Source organism: Marmota flaviventris, chromosome 6, assembly GCF_047511675.1.
Source record: "Marmota flaviventris isolate mMarFla1 chromosome 6, mMarFla1.hap1, whole genome shotgun sequence".
NCBI classification, from domain to species: domain Eukaryota; kingdom Metazoa; phylum Chordata; class Mammalia; order Rodentia; family Sciuridae; genus Marmota; species Marmota flaviventris.
This window is the reverse complement of record NC_092503.1, coordinates 8,899,032-8,924,000: the sequence shown is the minus strand read 5'-3', so window position 1 is coordinate 8,924,000 and position 24,969 is coordinate 8,899,032. Positions and strand designations below refer to the sequence as shown.

The 24,969-nt window shown below is 39.7% G+C and overlaps 1 protein-coding gene across 2 annotated transcripts in view; it reads left to right on the top strand.

The window, feature by feature from the left end:
* Tulp4 (TUB like protein 4) overlaps nucleotides 1-24,969 on the top strand; it is a 231,900-nt gene that overhangs the window by 19,609 nt on the left and 187,322 nt on the right. The gene's annotated exons all lie outside the window — the stretch shown is intronic.

Genomic DNA, 24,969 nt, shown 5'->3' with positions numbered 1-24,969 from the left:
TCCCAAGACCGGATTGAGGGTGTTAGTTCTCCCATTCTTCCCAGTATGGCTATACTAAATAAATTACTTTTATGTTTTTCACCATTACTTTTTCCATTTGTTGTTTAGGGCAAGTTGCAAAATCTGGTCTGTTGGGACTCCCTAAAGTTCGGTTCCACCCTGACCTAGGACTCTGGCAATAATAGAAGTCAAGGGGAAAGTGTATTTCTAGATCAGTGCACTCCAGAAGTCGTTTCTGTGTTGCCTTGTAAGGTAGGTGTTAGACGAGTGTAGCTGTTGAGCAGTTGAAATGTAAGTAGTGCAACTGAGAAACAGCATTTATATTTTATTTAATTGTACTCAATTTAAATAGCTATATGTGGCTAATGTCTACCATTTTGTACAGTGTATTTTGGACTGAGGATATGGTCAACAGGTTAAGAAGGACAAAAAATGCAGGTAAACTTTGTCTTCTTAGTCACTGGGCTGTAGTGTTGAAGTTTTGAGGTAGTTAAGATTATAGGCTGTTCCCCACAGACTTAGGTTGTTGGGAACAGTGTTGGACCCTTTAAAGAGTTTAAAACTGGAGGTGACTTAACAACCAAATAAATGTCTTGGGCCTCAGGGGTAGGATCCAGTTACTCATCATCAGATATTTATTGAATATAAATATTATCAAAATGAGAGTTATGTGATAAGAGTCTAAAAAATACAGCTAAAAGCTATGAATTCCTTTAATATAAAGGTGTTAATGAGGATTAGGTTCAGCTGCATATAATAGAAAACTCCCATAAGTGGCTTTTACAAGGTGAATGTTTACTTTTCATGTGGAAATCTGGCAGCAGGCATCCTTGGGCTGATTGAGTGGCTTCTTGGTTGCCAGTGTCCCATGCTCCCTCTGTCTTTCACCATCTTTACCTTCCGAGTTCCTGAAGGTGCACATGGCTGCTGGTACTCCATGACCAGGCAGGAAGTGGAGAGAGGGTGAGAAGGGCTGACTCAACAAAGTCAGTCCTTTAAAGATCCTTCTTGGAAGGGAGAGCTTGATGGCCAGTTACATTTCATCAGCCACACCTAACTACAGGTGAGGCTGGGAAAAGAGTTTTTCATCTGCACATTTTGCTGCTCCAAATAAAACTGAAGTACAGTGGGTGTATATGAAGGGAGAGTGGTCGTTGGGTAGATGGCCTGCAGTCTCTGCCTTGGTGGGGAGGGGTCTCCTTCGTCCAGAGGGCAGAAGCACCAGTGCTCTCATGCCCTGGCATCATGTTCAGGAAGGCAGCTACAGACGCTCACCATTTTCCCCGTTGGCATCCACATGCTTCTCTGCAAGCCTAGTACATTTGCACAGCATTGATGATGATCCCTTTTGATCCTTGGAGCTATTCTGGAGACCTTAACTGTGGACTGCCTGCTTCCTCAGGTTCAAAGTTACCAGTAACAAGTCTAGAGTATCCTGAGCGCTCCCTAGGAGAATACTGAATCAGACGTCAGTTTCTAGATGCAAATGCACAAGGTAAGTAGCCCTCAGTCCACCAACTCAGGCCTTAGGCCCACTTGTAACTCCTTGGCTGGGACTGAACTGTGTGCTGGGGACATATGGGGCACAAGCCAGACAAGGTCCCAGTCCTTGCCGTAGCTCAGGGCATTAATTTTTAACTCCTTCCCTTTCCTACTTTCTCTTGTCCTTTTCAGTGAAGATACAGAAGAGTTTGAGGAAGGATGGGAGGAAGGTGGAAGGTGGTTTCACAGAAGGCATGTACAGATTCAGAAGGGGGCGAGAAGGGAAAGAGTGGAGGAAGAGAAGCCTCTCTCTGGGTCATATCATGGAGCCTGCAAAATTACCTTGATTTTTGGGGATGGTCAATTTAAAAATTTTTGCAGTTGTTTTGCTTTTGAAATGAGTGTTTGGGTCAAGCATTGTTCCCACTAAATTTTCAGGTGTCTCTGACTAGCCACTTCAATAGTCACTTCTTTCTGAGCTTATGATGTTTGGTCTGTGAAGAGGTAGTTGCCACATCCATATAGAATATCGTTGGTGTTTGTGTGCATGATCTTTGAAAATGTTTACCTATCAGTAATCATCATAATACCATGTATCATATGGAGGTCAAGGGCAGAGGAGTAAAAAAAGATATCTCTGTGTATGAGAGATTCACATGCCAGGTTGAATCCCTGCCTCCCAATGGTTTAAATATAAATTGTTTGTGGCGCTTCAGAAACTTGCTGCTAGTTTGTGTTAGAGATATTTTTAGGTTGACATAAGGTCTTTTGTTTAGCCTTTGAGCAGTGAGTACATGCAGCATTGAGCATTCTTGGGTTTAATAGTCAGGACTTGAACTGTCTACCAGCCTGAAGGCCCTGATGGGCAGTTCTTTGGAATTTGGCTGAAGAACTAATTATAGTTGGGCCCAGGGTGTGGGGCCACATCATAAGAACTAGACACTTGACAAGTGAATGCCATATAGGTGGGCTTCACAGTGCTTTTGTGACCCCCTGTTTAATTTATAAATAGTAACTCTCCTGAACTGCTGAAGACTGTCTTGATGCTGTAGAAGAGAAAGGGTATTGTTAGTGCTGTGATGGATGTGAAGGTTCTCAGAAAGTGAGTTATTAGCCAGAAAACAGAAATTTTGACTAAATAAAAGGTTAGACATTAAATTTGGTAGTAGCTTGGGTGTATAACATGAATGAATCTATTAGAAAGAAAAAACTTCATAGAACTTTACTTCTTTAGCAAAAGACAAACTGGAGTGAAATTTAAATGGCTTGAGGTGCTAGGATATTCCCAGAGGACTCACAGCTCTGATGGAAGCCGCTTCTAGAAATAGCCAAGAGCCAGCGGCTTCTGTGAATTGACCCATGGTGCGGCCCTGTGTCACCATGGAAGCACCCTTCAATGTGAAGAAAGGTTAGTCTGGTAATTCCAGGAATTAGTGCCATTGGGAATTTGGGGGATTTGTGGTCTTCTCAATTGTTGCATGTCAGTCATTTTATGGTTTGTTACTCATTTGACTTGTTAGTGTATTTAAAATTCAAACTCAACCATTTTCCCTCCCGAGAAATGTAGCTTATGTGGTTGCTATCTTATTGGGGTTGGGAGGGGAGAGGATGGTTGGCACCTGAATGAATACCCCCTGGAGCCTGCTCTGACATGTCCCTTACTCCACTCAAATGTCTTACCTTCAAAGATTTAGGGAACATTCATTACTGCTTTAAAGGGTTTAAAAACCAAGATGTATTCTAAAATAGTGTTGACAGAGCCTTGCTGTTGAACAAGAATTGGGAGCACTGTGGGGAGGCTGTGGGAAGCCCTTTCCTCCATGGGCCCTTTGGGGAGCCCCTCAGTGTTCTCTCTGAGGTAAATGCCTTGAACCATACTTCTATCTTCACAGATGTGGAGATGGGAGCTCCCAGGACCGGGGAGGCTTGGTGCCTTCAACATGACAAATAATGTAAAAATAGAGAAGGTGTGTGAGGGGACTGATCTCCTGTGGCTTATGACAACACAGAAAGATCAAATTAATATCGAAAACGTGACACGTTTGCATTTAGAAGGCATGTTAGCTTTGTGGTTATAGGCACCACAGCTTTGGGTCCCCCCCATTTAAAAAATATTATACTTAATTGTGTCATTTTTGCAATTATTATGAGTTTAAACATGAAAATTAATAAAATGTTGCAGTGCACCTCTCTTTTTTTGCTGGTGCTGGGGATTGCCCTCAGGGCCTGGTGCTCGCTACGCAGATGCTCCACTGCTGAGCTACATGCTGATTCCACAGTACATTTGAAAAATGGGGGAAAAAAATCACCTCTCTTCACCATAACTCTTAGGCACACCATTTACTTTTCTTATATACATTTTTTTGGGAGGGGGGTACTAGGGATTGAACCCATGGGTGCTTTACCATCGAGCCATATCCCTGGCCCTTTTTATTTTTTATTTTGAAATGGACCCCACTAAGATGTCAAGGCTGACCTCAAATTTGTAATCCTCCTATCCAGGCCTCCCAAGTTACTGTAATTGCAGAAGTGCCGTACTGTTCATGGTTTCTCATATACATTTCTTTTCATAAGATTAAGATCATAAATACTTTCATATGTTTATACAATTTAACAAAGCATAAGCACTTTTTATGTCTTATATGGTTTTCATAATTCTACATTTAACTTATCATGGTAAAATGTATATAAAGTTTACAATTTTAGGGCCTGGGGGGCGTGGCTTAGTGGTAGAGCACTCGCCTAACAGTGCCAGGCCCTGGTTTGATCCTCAGCACCACATAAAAATAAATAAATAAAATAAAAGTATTGTGTCCAACTACAACTAAAAAATAAATTAAAACAGTTTACCATTTTAAACATTTTAAGTATATACTTCAGTGCTATTAAGTATATTCACAATGTTTTGAGTTCACATTACCACCCTTCATCTCTAGGATGATTTTCATCTTCCCAAACTGAAGCTCTATCCATTAAACAACTTCTTATTATCCCTTACCCCTTCCCCTTGACAGCCACCATTCTGCTTTGGACTGTGTGAATCTGACTACTCTGGTTACTCATGCTGGCTTTGTTTTTTTTAAACTTTGCCTAAGGGTCTCGAGGATCATCTTTTTTTTTTTTAAGATTGATCTGATTTTTAATACCTTTATTTATTTATTTTTATGTGGTGCTGAGGGTCAAACCCAGTGCCTCACATATACTAGGTGAGTGCCTACCTCTAAGTCACAGCCCAGCCCCTCAAGGTTCATCTTTATTGTACCATGTGTCAGAATGACCTTCCTTTTCAAGGCTGAATGATATTCCATTGCATGTATATGCCAAATTTTGTTTACTCATTCATCTGTTGAAGTACACTTGGGTAATTATACTTTTTGAATATAGTATGCTTTTGAAGATAGTCCATCCAATAAATATATTATAATATACTTAGAAGAATTCCTGCCTTCCAAGATCTTATATCTAGGCAGGGTGTGGTGGGGCATACCTGTAATCCCAGCTACTCAGGAGGCTAAGGCAGGAGGATTTTGAGTTTGAGGCCAGCCTGGGCGACATAGTGAGACCCTGTCTCAAACAACAACAAAAAAACCCAAGTGGGCTGGAGTTGTGGCTCAGTGGTAGAGCACTTGCCTAGCACACATGAGGCACTGGGTTTGATCCCCAGCACCCCATTAAAAAAAATAAAAACAAATAAACAAAATAAAGGTATTGAGTCCATCTACAAGTAAAAATAATTAAAAAAAATAAACAAAGTAAGCACTCCCTTGCTGTACCAGCAAGTCACACCTAGTTAGAAACCAAAGCAACTTGGTGTTAAGAGAAGCCAGCATGGGCTTATATAGAATAATCAAAGCCAGACTCCTGTCTCTTTCAGATGTCATTAGGCTGAGGCAGGATAGGCCATAACAAGGTCTTCATTTGGTTTTCTGGTCTCTTCCCTTCTGCCTCTGTGTGCTCTCAGGCTGTTGTGTGCATCTAGTGGCCATCTCATGGTGAGTCTTGCAGATTGTTAGGGGATTTCACTGCTTTGCTGAGGCAGTCTGCACAGTCCCCAGGTGTGTGGCGTTGACTGGAGTGTTGCCCCTTTTCTCTCTTGCTCCCTTGCCAGTGTGTCAAGCTTCCAGTTCCTCAATGGTCCTGCAACCAGCCTTTGCCAGAGCCCTGTGGCTGAGGGTAGTGCAGTTGCCTTATCTGACTGCTTTAGGGCTGTTTGGTACTTTTCTATCACTATATTCCCATCTGTTCCATGTCTTTTTTTCCTAAATATTTTTATTTTATTTATTTTTATGTATTGCTGAGGATCAAACCAGAGCCTCATACGTGCTAGGCAAGCACTCTACCACTGAGCCACAACCGCAGTCCCTGTTCCCTGTCTTTTAGAAGGACCCATCAGTGGTACTTATCTATTTTCTGCAGCTCTTTTTTAAATTGTTCTGATTTCATTAACTTTGATATTTGATCATTTTTATGGGTATTTGAGAGAGGGACCAAGTAAACACTTGGGCTCATTTATTATCTTGAATTTATTCTTGTGTATTACTTAGTTCATTTCACTGCTATAACAAAGTATCTTAGAGTAGATAGTTTGTAAATAATAGAAAGTTATTGCTAATGGAGTCTGGTGAGTTCTAGAATAGTGTCTGATGAGGGCTTCCTTTCTGCTTCAAAGATGGCACCTTCTTGCTGTTTCCTCACATAGCAGAAGTGGGCAGGGAGCTCATTGCCTCTTTTATAAAGGGGCATTAATCCCATTCATGAGGACAAAGCCCTCATGATTTAATAATTTTCCAAAGGCCTCACCTCTTATACTGTTTCGTTGAATGTTAGGTTCAGACATTTTAGGGGATACCAACCTTTACACCATAGTAATTATGTTTTCCCATTTTACTAAACTCTCTTTAATTGTTCTGATTTCATTAAATTCTTTTGGAGTTTCCAGATGGAAAATTATATCACTTGTAAATAAGGGTAATTTGGGTAATTTTTGACTTTTTCAATTTTTATGACTTTTTTCTGTCATAATCTACTGACTGGAATTTCTAGAATGTGAGCATCTTTGGCTCAGTCCTCCTTTTAGCTATGAGCACTGTTGGTTTTAGTCACTTTCTGCATATTGCCAAACTGCCTTCTCCAGGACTAGAATTATAGAGTGCTTGTCACCTTGCTGAATGACTGGAGTATTGCAAAGGTGCTTCCAAATCTGTGGCTCTATCATTTAAAATTAAATCTGAGTTTAGTTATTTGTTATTTTCTTAGAAATTCTGGAGTCTGAGAATAGTCAGAGTTGGCCTTCATTCCTATTTTGTTTTGTTCTTATCAAATAATTACACAACTTTCCCTCCCTATTCCAGAGCAATGGAGTGTGGAGTGGAAATTACTCTTGTTAAATCATTTTTTGCCGGGGGAGGAGGTACTGGAGATTGAACCCAGAGGCACTCAACCAATGAGCTACATCCCCAGCCCTATTTTGTATTTTATTTAGAGACAGAGTCTCTCAGTGAGTTGCTTAGTAGCATCTTCACTTTTTGCTGAGGCTGGCTTTGAACTTGCGATCCTCCTGTCTCAGCCTCCTGAGCCGCTGGGATTATTACAGGTTTGCGCCACTGTGCCTATTACTCTTGTTACAAATCTTTTTTTTTTTTTTTAATATTTTTTTAGTTGTAGATGGAAAAAATATCTTTATTTTTATGTGGTGCTGAGGATCGAACCCAGTGCCTCACATGGACGAGGCAAGCACTCTACCATTGAGCTACAGCCCCAGCCCCACTCTTGTTATTCTTGACAACATAGCTTGGTGGATAAAGTATCAGTGGTCTTGGAATGAGAGACCAAATCTTAGTTCTGTCACTTATAGCCTTTTTGGGGAGGGGGGTGTTGCTTAGGGATTCTCTTAAGTTGTTGAGGCTAGCCTTGAACTTGAGATCGTCCTGCCTCAGCCTCCTAAGCTGTTGGAATTTTCAGGTGTGTGCCATCATCCTGGCTAGTCTGGTAAGTTTTGAGAAGCTTATTTAAGTTCTTTGAGCCTTGTAAAGCACTTGTAAAATGGGGATTTTACTTGTCTCAATGGGAGGTTGTGACTTGTGTTAGATGCTTGGTGGGCCCTTAATAGTATAGAAATCCTTAGTTCTTTCTTAGCCTTTCTTCTCCCTCCATGGTTCACTAACAAACTAAGGCCATTCAGCACTACGCTTTGTATTTTTTTTTTTTTTTTTAGTTGTAGATGGATATAATATCTTTTGTTTTCTTTCTTTATTTTCATGCGGTGCTGAGGATCGAACCCAGGGCCTCACACGTGTGAGGCAAATGCTCTACCACTGAGCAACAACCCCAGCCCTGAACTTTGTATTTTGATAAATTATAGTTTTAATCAGAGATGATTTTTGCTTTTTTAAAAATATCTTTATTTTGTTTATTTATTTTTATGTAGTGCTGATAATCGAACCCAGTGCCTTACATGTGTGAGGCAGGTGCTCTGCCATTGAGCCGCAACCCCAGTCCCATCCCCATTATTCTTAATCCCTAATTTTCAAATGGAATCAAGAGTGAATGATAGTTTTGTTCCATATCCTTTTAATATAAATAAAATTGTAAGGGGTTGGGATTGTGGCTCAGTGGTAAAGTGCTTGCCTAGCACATGTGAGGCACTGGGTTTGATTCTCAGCACCACGTAAAAATAAATAAATAAATAAATAAAATAAAGGTATTGTATCTGAAAAAAGGAAAATTATAATACAACATCCAGCATTTTTTTAAATTGTCAGTAGACCTTTATTTTATTTATTGATTTATATATGGTGCTGAGAATCAAACCCAGTGCCTCATTACCTGTAAGGCAAACTCTCTACCACTGAGCCACAACCCCAGCCCACCAATATTTATTTTTTATTTTTTTGATACCAGGGATTGAACCCAGGGGTGCTTAACCACTGAGCCACACCCCCATCCCTTTTTTATATTTTATTTAGAGATAGGGTTTTGCTGATTGGCTTAGGTCCTCGCTAAATTGCTGAGGCTGGCTTTGAACTTGTGATTCTCCTGCCTCAGCCTCCTGAGCCGCTGGAATTACAGGTGTGGCACCCAGATATCTAACATACATTGAACAGTCTTACTATTTGACAGGCAGTTAATTAAGTACTTTGCATATGTTTATTTAAATCTTCCCAATATTTGCACTTTATAGGGAATGAAGAAGCACAGAAAGGTCCGGTCAGGCAGTGTGAGGACCAGGCGGCTGTCCAGCTCTGTGGTGGAGAGCTCTACTGGCTGAGCATCCCTAATCTGAAAACAGTAATTTTGGATTTTCAGATTAGGGATGCTCAACCAGTAAGGCCTAAAATATTCCAAGTTGTACTAGTCGCCACTTCTGTTCTGATGTTTCTGTTCTGGTCTTTACCTGATATTTATTTATTTTTGTGGTGATGGGTATTAAACACACATACTAGGTGAGTACTCTGTCACTGAGCCACATCTTCAGCCCGTTTTTTTTCTTCCTGTGTTTGTTCTTGAAGCCCATTCTATTGCTTATAGACCTAGATGTAGGAAAAAAAGCAAAACAAAATGGCTGATTGTTTTGAAAAAACAAATTATTTGTAAAGTTAAATAACAAGTGTCAAATATAAAGCATTTTTATCTATTAAATGTGTTAATTCTAATTCATAGCATTAATGCTTTTTCTTTACCTGGGCAATATAATTTGATTTTTACTCCCTTGAAATATCTCCCAGATCTGAACCTTCTGTCTATACATATTTTAAGAACACTTGTTTAACTTTCTCTTAGATTATGGTAAATTCTTTCTAATTAGGATATTCTTGCCAGTATAGTTTTTGTCACTACATTCTCTAAAGTTGTTTTCTGTCTTTGCTTTGCTCTTGTCTTTGCTTTGTTCTTGTACCATTTTCTTCAGACCCTACATTGGTTTTATTCTGCCAAGGCCAGACATGTCACCAAGATTTTCTTAGCTCAGCCCCTGATGTTTTTTTGGCCATGGTTACAGCATTTGTCTTTTGTTTTGAAGTTTATCTGTTTTGCCCGGCTTCTTCCAGTTGCTGGGTGCCCTTCAGATGCAGGGACTGCACTTCCATAAACTGCATTGCTAGTGCCCAGCTGGTGCCTGGGCCTATGATGGGAACACTTCTTGTTTGAGTGTCCTTGGGGTGCTTTCCACACTTCACTCTGGACTCTTGCAGCTAAAATTAATACACATCATCTATTGATTTAATATTTGTCTTTTTAAAGCCTTCCTTAAGCTTTCAACATTTCTTCCTGAAGTTCTGGATCCTTCATTGATGAAATTGTTCTTGGGTTAGCAGTGATCTGCTGCAGACTTCATTGTGCTTAAATGTAGCGACTTTCAGGGATTCCTTGCTTTGTCTCAGAGTTTATATAGCAGCCTAATGTAATTATATACTCTGATTAGTTTATTTAATATAAGTAGTTTTCTGTCCTGCTAAATCTCATCATCAATTGTTGCTTATCATGTGACAATCAGGAAAACGTTTAATAACCTTGTCAGATGGGTAGCTATTTTGATCCCGCTTTCTCAAGTGGTGTCATGACTCATTGATGAGGGAGGGCAGAAAAAACACATATAGGATTTGTCTCAGAGGTTATTTGTTTGTATGAAGTTGGATTTTAATGTTAGCATTAGGTACAGTGGCATGTACCTGTAGTTCCAGCTACTGGGAGGCTGAGGTGGGAGGATTGCTTGAGCCCGGGCATTTGGGGACAGCCTGGGTAACAGAGTGACACCCATCTCAAAACAAAACAAAATAAAATTAGGAAGCACTAAGAATGAATCTGTGCTGAGAAAGCTTATGCATTTGGAAATCTGGAGGATCTGCTTTGGTTGAGTCGAGATGTGCAAGAAGGACACGGTGGGCAGGGTAGGTGGTGGAAAGGATGTATTGGGGCATCTGTGTGCTGGAGGCTTTGAAAGAATGTGCACAAAAATTTTTAGTGACTTTCTTTTCTAAATTAAAAATTTAGTAGTGGATTTAGGAGTAAGGGATAAATTACCAAAGGGTTAATTACATAGTTGCTGATCATATGCTGTCACTGAGTCTGTAGTTAACCCTGCTACCAGGGTGCACCAATAACACAGCAGGGGAGGTAGTCTTGTCACTAGATTTTTTTTTGTTGTAGTTTTTTTAAGTTGTAGATGGACACAATACCTTTGTTTTATTTACTTATTTATATTTATGTGGTGCTGAGGATTGAACCCAGTGCCTCACATCTGCAAGGCAAGCGCTTCACCACTGAGCTACAGTCCCAGCCCCGACTAGATTTTAATTTAAGGTGCTAGTGCAGTGGCAGCTGAATTTCAGGAACCAAGAAGTAGAATTTGTGAGTGTGAGTTACTAGTGGGCTCCAACATTTTCACCATCAGGTTCTTTTTTATTATCTTCTTTCTTCTTCCTCTCCACCCTCATGACTATGATCTGATTTAATAGCTAGGAACTTTTTTTTCAATACAGGATAATGGTATTAATAGCTCATATGGTTCAATATGTATTTATATGCTTAGTGATGAACTCAGTGAGGGAGAGGATAGAGATGGAGGAGAAGAGGATCCTAGGGGAACCCTGTGCAACCCCAGAATCCCAGGCCTGATATGTTCCTAAGGCAGGAAGTAGGAAATAGTGTAGCTGGAACTTTAAGTCAGTCAGCCAGCTTCCAGATTCTCCCTGCTCAACCACTGCTTCCTTTCCAAGTTTAGAGTTTCACCTAAAACAAATGTGAGGATTTAGTTTATGTAACATGACCATAGTGGATGCATAGTTCTCATTACGTGTTTTATCCTCGTTTTTAACCAAATGGCCGAGAAAACAATCAGTACAGGTTAAAAATATTGTCAGAAAGCTTGAACTTTGATTGTTGGATTTATAGGTTCATAGGCTGATCCCACTTTCTCAAGTGGTATCATGACTCATTGATAAGGGAGGGCAGAAAAAAACACATATAGGATTGTGTTTAAAGCTTAGCACTTTAATTTTTTGTTTGTTATTTTTGGTTATATAAGAGTAGAATGTATTTTGATAGCTTACCTTTTTTTTTTTTTTGAGGCTAACTCATCTTTATGTTATGATTCTTAGGCTCATGTGAAACTCATAACCTGTCTTTGGAAATCTGGTCCAACTTTGTCTTCTTCCCTGTGGAGAAAACAGAGGCCCTAGTTGTTGAGGGACTTACCCAGGGCATCAGTGGAACGTGAGACTGAGTCTCTTTCCTTTAAGGTCAGAATGGGTTCAGTTGAACTGTGAGCCCTCCCTTGGAATGTATATTCTTTATATGGATAGTGCTGTAAATGAAAACTAGGGGTCTAGATGAAATAAGAACATTAAGATGCTAAAATGGCCTCATCAAGATCATGGATAACTTCCAGGTAGCCACACCTGATGTCTTCATCCGCCTTGGCCTCTCTGCAGGGGTTAGGATTTCACTCTTGCTTGGTTTTCTCCTCCCTCTCGATTCTTTGTTTTCAGACTTATGTGCTGGTTCCTCCACTTTTACCTGATGTGGGATGTTGAGGTTCCATTGGGTTCATTGCTAGATCCTTTCCTGCATCTTCATCCTCTCCCTTGCTGAGCTTACCACTTTAATTTAATTTTTTTGTTTGTTATTTTTGGTTATACATGACAGTAGAATGTATTTTGATAGCTTACCTTTTTTTTTTTTTTGAGGCTAACTCATCTTTATGTTGATGATTCTTAGTCTCTAACACAAACTTGTGAAGGTTCAGATTCAAGTGTCCAGCTACTTATGGACCCTGCCACTTGAATGTCATTTAGACATTGCTGACTTAGCATGCCAAGTGGAACCTATTCCAGGGCTCTCTAAATCTGTCATGGCAGCTTCCCCAACCCATCCCATTCTTCTGCTCAGTCATTGCCACCACCAACTGGGAATTACTCACAGCACTAGATGGCATTATATTGAGTTTGTTGTGTGCCAGGTACTGCCTGAGAAGTATTACATGAATTAACATAAAATTATCTAGTTAGTTCTAACGATAGAATCATGAGGTTGATGGTAATAATAGTAATGATAGTTATAATTGGTTATGAAGCTCCTAGTGTGCACCAGGCACTGTTTTAAACATGTTATGAATACTCATGCATTAAATTCTCACAGCAAATCTACAAGGAAGATACTATTATTTATAATCCCTAACATAGGAAACTGAAGCGCACAGAGATTCAGTGACTTACTCTGTCTTTCAGCCAGTGAATGGTGAGGCTGCGCATATAACCCTGGCAGAGCCTGAGTGTGACCACTGCTGTGTTACTTGATTATTCACATTTTACAAAGTGGTGATCCTGCCTTTTCCTCTCCCACATCTAGTTCATCCATGTTCTGTTGATTCTAACTCCAAAACATACCTCCAGGCTGCTCTCTCTGTCCTCTGTCTAGGAAGAGTCTTGTTCAGCCAGCACTGGCTCCCACAGCTTCCTGCCTGTGCTTTCTGCTTTCACTCTCCTCCTGATCTCCTCCATACTGAAGCAGTTCTGAGCCTGAGAGGAAAACTGCAACAATTCAGCCCATCCTGAAAACTAGTCAGTGCACTCAGAATAAAGTAAGCTCCTTTCTGTGGTCTCCCAAAGCCTTTCCTAAGTGACCCCTTCCATTTTCTAGTCTTTTCCCATATCCTCAGATGTGTTAAAGTCTTTGCTTCCTCTTAGACTATTTATTATTTCTTTCTTTTTGTTGTTCTCCCCATTAGAATATAAGCTACCTGAGGGCTAGAGCTCAATGAAGTTGAAAGAGAGTAAGCCCAGGTTAAATTTTAGGCTGCATTAGAACCTGACATTTCCTACTGGAAAATGTGTTCTGATTCTTTAGTAGATGAATCTCCATCCCTGGTTCCCTGAGCTGTGGAATGCTTGCACACTTCTTTCCCTTCTTTCACTTTCTGGAACCACAGGCTACAAGAGCCCCAGGACATTTGCAGCTGTATGTTTTGGGGAGGGATACCAGGGATTGAACTCAGGGACACTGGATCACTGAGCCACATCCCCAGCCCCACCTAGAGCCTAGAGACGGTTTCACTGAGTTGCTTAGTACCTTGCCATTGCCGAGGCTGGCTTTGAACTCTGGATCTTTGAACTCAGCCTCCTGAGCCACTGGGATTACAGGCATGTACCACCATGCCTGGCTGCAGCTGTATTTTTTTTTTTTTTTTGTTCCCCTCCTAGTTGGGACTAACCACCTTCCTCCTGTGGCAAGGGGTACTAATTTCTGGAGAGGGAGACCAATACTGTGTAAACCCTGGTGACTTTGACCGTTCTGTAGACAATAGAAGGAAGTGGCCAGGGGAGGGAGCCTAGGAAGGAGCTGAGCCTCAGAGTGGCCATTCCTTGCCTGTGGCTATTCCTTGCCTTCAGACCTCAATCTGAGTCTCAGCAACTCAAATCCTCCTGGCACTGATCTGCCAGTTGAGCACCAAGCATGGCCAGCCCATCAGCCTTATCATGGCAGCCAGGATTTTCTGTAACTCTTCTCATGCCTGCCATAACCCACTGCACCTCTGTGTCCCCAGGGATTCTTCTGAAACCAGCTAGATCTACACAATGTTAATGGCAAATACTTTAATTCAGCAACCAAACCTGTCACGGTGGGGTTCAATAAAATGCATCATAAAAATTCCTGTAGTAAGCAGAAAGATAAGTTTGGGCTAATATTAGCTGAATTCAGTGGCACACATCTGTAATCCCTGCAATTTGGGAGGTCAAAACAGGAGGATCATGGGTTCAAAGCCAGCCTCAGCAACAGCGAGGCACTAAGCAACTCAGTGAGACCCTGTCTCTAAATAAAAGAGAAAGTAGGGCTGGGGATGTGGCCCCTGAGATAAATCCCCGGTACCCTTGCCTCCAAAAAGGGCAGAGAGCAAGGGATGTAGCTCAGTGGTAAAGTACCCCTGGGTTCAATCCCTGATACCAAAAAAAAAAGGGGGGGGGGTGGCTCATACTAGTTAACAGGCAATAACTGTTAAATTAAGGTTTTATTTGTAGTTCTGTTATGGAGGACAGAAAACCATCAAGTTATTGAAGACCCTGTGACTTCCAAAGAAGTGTCATTATGTGAAAGTATTGAGTGAGGGTGGGCCTCTGCTATGAGATGTAGAAGTGTGTACTTCACACATACTTTCCAAATTGGAGCACATTATCTCTTACTAAGCACAAGTAATGATTGTAATAAACCAAGGAGACCTTCCTTATGAAGCAACAAAAGCAACATGTTCTTAGTTGACAATGGAAGAGTAAACATGACCCTAATTAATGGATGGAACCAATTGTTCTCTCTTCTTGAGCTCATAATTTATAGAGGTAACAGTAAGTCAGTATAGAGGTCCCAAGTTAGTGTCTTTTTGCCATAAAATCCTTTCCTTCAGCACTCTATTTGTTAATTTGGAACAGTTGGGAAGCAGTGAGTACAAAGCAGCACTTCCTTCTCTGGAGGCCTTCCAAAGTGTTTTTTTTTTTTTTTTTTTTCTTTCTTTGGGATGGGATCTTTCTGAGTTGCCCAGGCTGGCCTTGAACTCCTGGGCTGAAATATCCAAAGACTAGAGCAACATCATCTATAGATTAATTGGGAAAGTTTATTTATATTAGGACAGCCACAATCAGGGATTAGCCTTGTCCACATTGGTAAGGAAAGCACTTACTGTTTCTTTTCCAACTCTTGGGAACACTCATATTGGTTGTGTGCGTAGGTGTGACTTGATCACTTGATTACTCTGACTCTTTGGTGGCCTGGAATGTAATTTTTGGCTTTTGTGTGGTATGTTACTCTGCACTTTAAATATCAGATCTTAATACTAGGACATTTTGGGATGATTCTTGAACTGTGGAGATCAGTGATGGAGATAAAATACTAAAAATACTAAAATACTCTAAAAATACTCCATCCTGTAACAGTATCTGTGTGTACCAGAAATTTCTCTTCTTTTTGTGGCAAGAGTAATTTTTGTGGTCTTTCTGCGCTATCTCAAGCTTGACTTGAGGCAACTGTTTTCTTCTCTTAAGAGACAGCCCATTAATGCCCATCACCTAATCCCTGGAATTCTTTCCACTTAGGTACTTTGGCCTGCTGTACCAGAGCCAGGCGTTACTGGGTGTTGGATCTCTCAGGAGAAGTCAGACATGGATATAGGCTTCTTTTCTCTTGTGCTGAGTACATCATTACAGATGCAGAGTGTCACCTTTAGGGGATCTTAAATCTGATGCGTGTCTTGTTCTTTGTTTTAGATGAAGTATTAGGGAACAGTAGGGTCATTGTTTCCATAGCTCCTTTAAGCTGTCTCTGTAGCTTTGTCTCTACAGTGTAGGATAGTATGCTGTGGTAACAATATAGGAAAGAACTAATCTAGCACTGTGTCATTGATATAGTGCATTTGGAGAATTTAGAAGGGAAATATAGAAGAAAATACATTTTTCAGTAATACGCTTTAAATGTAAGATGATCCAGCATTTCTCAAAAGATGTTTTATTATTATAGCTAAAATATTATCTTTATGCTTATGTTTATCAAATCAATTTTTAGTTTTATTAGTTTTGTTTATCTTATTTTGTTTATTTTTTATGTGGTGCTGGGGATCGAACCCAGGGCTCGCACATGCTAGGCGAGCGCTCTGCTGCTGAGTCACAATCCCAGCCCGCCCTCCTGGATTTTTTGTCTTGTAGCTTCTTCGTCCATGATGTAGCTGAGATTGTCAATACAGTGAAATGAAACAGACATGGCAGTTACAGATTGTTCTGCCATTTTTGTAGATCTTTGAGATGTACATAGTATCTGGAGCTTATCACTCCAGGCGTGCTTAGCTTGCCTGTGAGGTTCTCAGTGACTTTCCTAGCTCAGTGATCATCTAAGATTTAAAATTTGCCAATGTGACCAGGCTTCACTGTCACAGTGAGAAACCTTTCAGTGACCTTGGAGTGTGGCCCATCAAGAAGCTGGTGTCACCTCTCTTCTTAGCACTGTTGATGCTTTGAGAGTGTTAGCCAGGGTGTGTTGATAACACCTGTTGTCTAATTTGAGAATATTTTTATATCATGATTAGAAAAATTGTTGCTCTGATAAGCTGTGAGAGTTTTTTTTCTCCCTTATACTGGGAACTGAACCCAGGGATACTGTACCGCTGAGCTACATCCCTAACCCTTTTTTTAAAAAAATTTGTGACAGAATCTCTATAAGTTGCCTCAGCCTCCCAAATACCTGTGATTACAGTTTGTGCCACTGCATCTTGTTAAACTATTTTTCTTCTTGATAATTTTACCAATAAAATTTTATTACTTTATTTTAAAAACAGATTTCAGTAAGTATTCTTCTGGGGAGCCTGTAATGCAGGACACTATGGTGATACTGGTGAGAGTGAGGATATTGACATATATCACAACTTCTGTGTATAGATTGACTGAGTGAAATTAACATTACTTTACAGAGCCTTCCTGTGGAATTGGAATACTTGGCCATAGTTTTTGACAAAATGTGGAATTTTTATTCAGAATTTCAGTCATATTTTTTTGCTTTTATCTATCATCTAGTTTAAACTTTAAAAACACACTATTAAATGTACATGGAGGGGGCTGGGTTGTGGCTCAGTGGTAAAGCACTTGTCTGGCAGCTACAAGGTACAGGGTTCAATCCTCAGCATCATATAAAAATAAATAAATAAAATAAAGATACTGTGGCCATCTACAGCTTAAAAAATATGAAAAAAATATACATGTAAACTGTGTTAGTAGTTATCCTGATTGTGGCTCAGGTATGGTGGAAAGCAGGTGCGTTGTTTTCCTTTCACCACTGTATTCTGATTGTAATGTCATGGGAAGATGGTACTATCAGGTTTGGTACTAATGTGTTTAGAAGATACTTTTTAAGTTAAATTTATATCAGTATTCACTTCATGAGAAAAGTCTTTAACACATGGCTAAGTCATACAAAAATTGATGTTTTACTTTAGATAATTATATTAAAGAAATCTCCTCCTCCAGGCCAGTATTTTGACATTACTCTTTTTTCCCACTTACTGGGAAAGTGTCTTGGCCTGTCTTCTCCTCCTCCCCCGATATAGGTTCTCATGTCTCTTCCTGAGATAGACAGCAGACCCATTCATTCTCTTCCCAGAAGTCCTCAGAGCAGCCGACAGCTGTGGACACTGGACACTCATTTGGCTTGGGATCTAGCATGCGAACTTCTCTGCCTGCCTGGAAAGTCATTCCTAAACCAGAGTGCTGTTATTTCAAAAAAACCTTAAGAAATGAGGTGAGGCTTCATTATGAACAGGCTAACTATGAGGCTTTAACCCTCTGGCTGGCTATGAGGATGCATCATGGCCTGTGTGGAAGTCTGACTTTCTTAGTAACTGGGGAGCCAGAATTGACAATTTGGTAAGCAAGAAAATTGAATATTTCTCACATATTCGGTTTCCTTTTATTTATCAACGTGAGTGTTTATTGTTGAGAGTTTGGCCTCGGTGTGAATTTTAATTAGAACCTTAGTATAACATGATCACACTGTGGTAGCAAGACCACAGTAATATTGAATACATTTAAAGAAAGGAAATCATATACATTGTGTCAAATGAATAATTGAGCCATAATAAGTGCATGATACTATGTTCTTAATGTCATTTTATCTTTTTATTGTTTTAAATTTTTTTTATTTTCAACTGGTCATTTATTATTTCCTCACTATTTAAAGTGAACTTCTCTTTGTTTTTCTTTACCAGCCATCTATTTTCTTAGTTAAGAAGTGGTTTTTTGAATATAGATTTAATTTTTCTTTCGAAGATTGGTATCTTATAGAATTCTTCATTGAAATTAAAAACTGCTTCACAAAAGGAAAACACTGCTCAGGAGGATTCCCTGCACAATTTGATTTCTGCCCTAAACAAGACCTGCTCTGGTGTCTCTGTAGCTGTGAAACTGTTGGCTGTGGGGACAGAGCTGAACACCTGGCTCGTCTCACCAGTTGGCTGATTAATTGTAGAGAGGGCTTTGTGTTTGAGACTCTAAGCCAGCTTCAGGTTTGCAGAAGACAGTCTTACATTCTAATGCTATTTGAAAGCTGTACTCTTATCTTAGGTGTACTGTTAACTGTTTAACTTGCAAGAGAGAAATGTAGTCATTTATCATTTGAATTAGAAAGTCAAGGCTGAGTTTTATTCATAGTTTCTATACCTTAACGTTAGCACAGTGCCTAGGATGTTAGGCACTCAGATGTTTATATAGTGAATGAGCAGGCAGGCAGATGGATGGATTCATATGTTTAATTGGTCTTTATTTTTTTAAATATTTAATTTAAAAGGATATGAATAGGGCTGGGGATGTGGCTCAAGTGGTAGCGCGCTCGCCTGGCATGTGTGCGGCCCGGGTTCGATCCTCAGCACCACATACAAACAAAGATGTTGTGTCCGCCGAAAACTAAAAAATAAATATTAAAAAAATAAATAAATAAAAGGATATGAATAACAGTTATTTTATGTTGAATCTGAAGAAAAATAATCACTAGACTTCATGCTCCCAATTCTTCGGGCAGGTGACCAGGGAATGGATTGTCGTTCTCCAGGTTGAGCTGCTGAATGCTAGGTTTATTCTGAGAAGATTGTTCCTGAAGGCAGGAGAAAGAAGCAACATACCATTTGTTTTCCATGCATTTTACTGGTATTGGAGATATAATTCAGACTTTGGGCTCCTAAGTTGAAATTAGTGCTTTAATTTCACTATACTGAACGGTCCTGAATAGTGAGATTATTCTTCCTCTTCTGGTTTTTATCTTTCCATCAGCCTGAAGAGATGATAGGGACAGGTGGCAATACTTCACAGGTTACAGGGAGGCCGGAAAATGCTTGCTGAGTCTTAGGGTCTTTATCTTGCTTATTAGCTAGTCTGATCCAGTCTGGCTTTTGCGGAAGACGAGGGGGAAGGGTGTGTTCTCTTGTTCTGTCCATAGCATATTTTGGAGCTCATTATTCTAGTCCTCAAAACCCTGCTTTCATCAAGTTACCCATTAATGTTAGTTTTTATTTCAGTTTGTTGTAGAAAGCAGTTGTAATTCCATTTCTGTACTTGTGTGAGATGGTTTAGTCATTATCTCTTGTACCATTTTATGGCCCTTTTGTAGTTATTCATTGGTGAAATTTTAAAAAAGTTCAATACTAGAAAAAATTTTGTCTTTCCTGCATAACTAAGCACTTTCCTTATTTCTGGTAGTAAAGTTTATGTAAGTCATCTTGCTTCTTTTCCCTGATAGCAAGCACACTTAAAGCCAAGGCTTTTTATGCTTAGTGTTGATTTTTGTTGTTGTTACTAGGGATTGAACCCAGGGGTGCTTAATCACTGAGCCACATCCCAGTCCTTTCAATATTTTATTTTGAGATGGGGTTGTTTTACTAGGTTGTTTAGGGCCTTGCAAAGTTGCTGAGGCTGGTTTTGAACTCGTGATCATTCTGCCTCAGCCTCCTGATCTGCTGGGATTATAGGCATAGGCCACTATGCCCTGCTTAGTGTTGATACTTTTGCTGTCTTCTTTTCCTTAACTCTTTTTTCTTTTTAGGAATTATTATAATGTTTCTTTTGTTTTGACTTTTTTTAATAAAGTGCTTTAAATTTTTATAAATAATTTCTACTAGGTTGATTTAAGCAAAAGTACATATAATTATTCACTAAGCATTTATTTTGAGTTAATGCTTATTCTGTAACTTTTCCCCACCAACTCCCATTAATGTTTCTTTCTTATTTAGTCCTGGGCCAAGCTGAGTAACTCCAAATTTAGGTACACAAATACTATTTTATTTAAGATCTTAAGATCATGGTACACAAACTTTAAGGAAACAGAACTTATAAAAGAAACAGTTCTTCTAAAAGCTAAATTTTTGAACGATGAATATTAATCCCCTTTTAGAACCTGGATGCTATAAGTTATTGCCTGAACCCCAAACTCATGCTTATTACTTCCAGCTCTGATTATAGCCCTTAGTTGAAGGGTGGCGTAAGGGAAGATTTGGGTCATTTTCCTTTTCCTTGCTTCTCAGTGTCTGCTCTTTTTGGTTAGAGGTTAGTATTTTCTGGGAAGAACAGCTACAATATTGAAATTCTCTAGTCAATTTTCTCAGGTTACATTATGCATCTCCCTGGGGCACATGGTGGTCATGAGTCAACAGAATTTTCCAGGACACTTAATTTTTGATGACTTTACAGTAGCATAGCACAAGTGATATTTGTTTCTAGATATTGAATCTCTACTTCATTCATCTCATTTCCTGTGTGTGAGGTTTCCTGTGTGTTCTCTTTTGCTTGTATTTGATTTAACTTAGATGTTTGTACTTGTGCATATTTCTGGTGATTTACATATGAAAGTGATAATACTACATTTAAATTTTTTTTTTTTTAAAGAGAGAGAGAGAGAGAAGAGAGAGAGAGAGAGAGAATTTTAATATTTATTTTTCAGTTTTTGGCGGACACAACATCTTTGTTTGTATGTGGTGCTGAGGATCGAACCCGGGCCGCACGCATGCCAGGCAAGCGCGCTACCACTTGAGCTACATCCCCAGCCCTACATTTAAAAATTAATAATAATTTTTTTAACACGGTACTGTGCTGGGGATTCTACCCTGGGTAGAGTATGTTAAGCACGTACTCTACCCCCACGGAATTACATTTCTGGTTCCAGTTCTGTGTTCTTAAACTATCTCCTTTATTGGTGAACCTGCCAGTAAAAGTAATCATATTCATGTACTTACCAGCCATTCTTCAGAACATTTTCTGTAAGTGTAGACTAGTCTCTTTATCATTAGGAAACAAACTTCTGCCTTTTGTCTTTTGATCTACAGATCTTTTCTTGCATTTCTGGGTCCCCTCCTTTCACCCTGTTCTGGACTCACTCTCCTGTTGACTTCTTTGACTGCTTAACTGGTTTCAGTTGGTGCTTGTTATCTCAGGGGATGGTTTTCAAACTAGCTTGTAGGTTGAAAAGTAGACTCCTCCTGGGAATGAAGCTAGCAAAATAATCTGGAAAACTTCTTGCTATAAACAGTTAGAAATACTGGAAAAGATAAAACAAGCATTGTTTTAAAATCTTTATTACAAGAAAGTGAGAAAAATCCAGAGGTGGAGAAAAAGAGAAAGAAGATCAAGTGTTCCTGAGAAAAGAGGGGAGTGAGGCAGAGAGAAGGTCTGAACCAGTGTGGGCCTGAACCCTGAGAGCCAGGATTGGGTTTCAGTGAGGCTCCGCAGAGGCAAGGCTGCAGAGCAGAAAGCCAAAGGGAGCAGGCTGCTTCTTAGCTTAAAACTCTCTTTTTGCTTAAAAGACGTCTCTTTTGAAACTTTTGGGTTTGGGATTTGAATTTATGCTGCCGTTGTGGTCTAGAAAATCCCAAGCTCTGAATACAGTTGTTTTAGTTTAGGATCAGTATGGTGGAGAGCACCTCTATAATGATCAGGAGAGACACAAGATGAAAATATTTTATTACAGTTTGGAAGGTGGAGGCTGATATTCGGCAGGCCTCCGAGGCAAAGACTAGAAGTCAGAGAGCACATGGAGAGAGGCAGACAGACACACACACCCCAGCCAACCTGGGGGCCAACAACTTTATTGGGTCCAGGGCATTATCCAGTCAGATTTCCTGAAGGGAGGGAATTTTAATTGGTGGGTTTGAAGTATGAGGTGGGCATAAGTATGAGGAGGTCACACTATGACTGAGAGGTAGTCACTGCAGCATATTTACACAGTTCATGAGGGCCAGTGGGGTCCATTAAGTAGACCGTCTAGCTGTCCCACAGGGAGGTGGTCACCAGGAGGAAGTTGTATAAAGCAGATTTCTGGATTGACCTCACTGAGGAGCTAGGAGGAGGTATAGAAATGGAAGCTTGTCAAAGGTGACAGCCTGCTTCTGGTGTGAGAAAGTGCAGATTCTATTTAAAATGGATTCTTAGGCAACCTAAAATTATAAATGTTCACTACACTAATCACAATGCTTCTGAGTTGGAAGCACCCAGGGATGTTGGCAGATACAAATGCAAACTCTTTTGGAAGAGTGTCATCTTCAACCCACTGATGAAGAGCTCTGAAGTAGGAGCTAACCATAAAAGCATTACTAGATGTCTAAAGAAATGAGGCACCGTAGATGAGAATCAGCGGTCATTTGTGATGTGCCATTTGTTTCATTCTAAAGTGTGTATTGATTACATACTATTGTATTACATATGTATTGTATTACATATGTATACTATGTATTGATTATATACTAGATTCTATTGTCAGTGCTAGAGTTATGGCAAAACATCGTGCAGGGAAACGAGTATTGGGTCTTGACCAGAGGGTTTGGTACATTTGGCTTGGAGTTCTGCTTACTTCAAGGATCATTGCCAGAAAACGCTAGGGTTTTCTGGTGCTGGTTCAAAAACCACTGATATGTATCAGTCCGTTTATTTTGCAGATGAACATATTGAGGCAACAATGGCCAAGTAGCTTTCGTAAGGTATGAACTTCAGTTTCCTTGTTTTTAGAGTGGGGATAATGTGTCTCATGGTGTGCTGTGAATAAGAAAAGTTAAATGACCCATCAACTGCCACAAATTAATCTCTTCTTCCTTCTCCATCCCCCTTACTAGTCCAGACAGTCCGAGAACTCAATTCTCCCACTCTGCACGCGGAACGCTTTTCTGTTGCTGGCACCATTCCTTGGGAATGGTTCAAACCCAAGCAGTCATGCACTTTTACTTTTCATTGTTTGGTTATTTCACATTAGTTTTGCCTTTATGATAAAGTGTGAACTACTAGTTCAGGGACTAGATATTGTGTTTTTATATTAACTTGATAGTACCTAGTTTTGGACTGGTCACTTGGTAGATGTTTTGTGGTATTTGTTTACTATTTTTTGATTAAGCGAAGCTGTGCCATTGTAATAAGGAAATGAAAATATTTTTTTTTGCTGGCTATTTATGATGCAAACATCTGTATTCTCTTCTCAGTCCCTGGTTCCTTTGATGATTCCTCCCTTCCTGCTGCAGTTTCACTCACAGTCCTGGCATGCTCTCATTCTGGGCCAGGCCCCTTTGTGAGAGCTTCTCACCACAGTGGGATTGTGTGTATGCTGGAAATTGTTGAATAGCCCACAACCACTTTGCATAGTTCTAAGCACATTAGAATTGATAATGCTGGTCCTTCAGTTAGCTTTGTTCCTCTGAGGCTGTGCTGTGCCCTGCCCTTGGCCTGTGTGGACAGTATGGACATGCTCTCTGTGTCTCTACCCTGCCCATCTGTTGACTGAAGGTCAGGCCCTTCTGCTTATCATCAGAACTAGGAAGAGGTGACTTGGAACTCATTCCTCCCATAGAACCTAAGTGGGGCTGGGCTGTAGCCAGGGCTCTATTTGTTGGTTGGCTGCTTTTCAGCTATCCATTCTAGTCCTTTCTATATGAAAAATGAAAATGCCAGGGGATTATTTTTGTAAGTAAAAAAGATGGCAGCAGATGTGAAAACAGATTTACTCATCATGATGTAAATTGGCATTTTGTTTTCATTTTAGTTTAACAATATGTAGGTATTCACGAAAATATTTGGCTGTAAAAATTAAGAAAATTACAGACTGCTGTTATCTGTTATAGTCCATTTAATTTAGTTTATTTGGGGGAAAAAACCCTTCAAATTCGAAGTTAAAAAATTACTGACATTTATGTTAGTTAAGCTTTAAAAATTCAAAATAATAATCCAGAAGACATTTTAATTAGATTTACCATAATCAGTTTTACTTTCCTTTGTAAATGTATTATAATTTTCAGGAATATGGACTTTGGTAGTAGGAATATTGTGAAGTTGTTTGCTTTATCTTTTATATTTTTCGACAATTTTGTCTGTGTTCCTTTTTAGTAAACTGCTTTATATTTCCTGTGTAACCAAGAAGGTTTTTTCTTTTTTCTTTTAACTACAGCTAGCCTGTTTACATGAGCTAGTTTGATTTTTTTTTCATTACTCTGTGTTCATGCAGAGATCTTTATTGCTAGTGTGGATCGTGCATTTCAGTGTGTCCATAGAGTCTGTGCACTTAGCCCCCGACATTGGCAGGAACCTGGGATGCTTTTAGTTACTTGGAACTCTTCAATTGTGATAGTATTAATTAAGATGCATTTTATTAAAAATCATGTTCAAAGTATTTATTATAGTGTTTTAAATGACTAGAACTTAGCTTTTTAAGAGCCCACAATTTTTATTGCAGTTCCCTTGTTTTTTTAATCAGAGCCTTATAATCACACAAAGTATTTGGGTTCCTTTCGACAAAATTATACATCCAAGGAATTTGATTTCAATTCCCATTCCACCCCCCTTTCTCCCCTTCTCTCATTCCTCTACTGATCTTTCTTTCACTCCCTTGTTTGTTTATTAACATTTGTTTTTTAGTTGTAGGTGGACACAATACCTTTATTTTATTTTTATGTGGTGCTGATGATCAAACCCAGTGCCTTAGGCATGCTAGGCTAGCACTCTACCT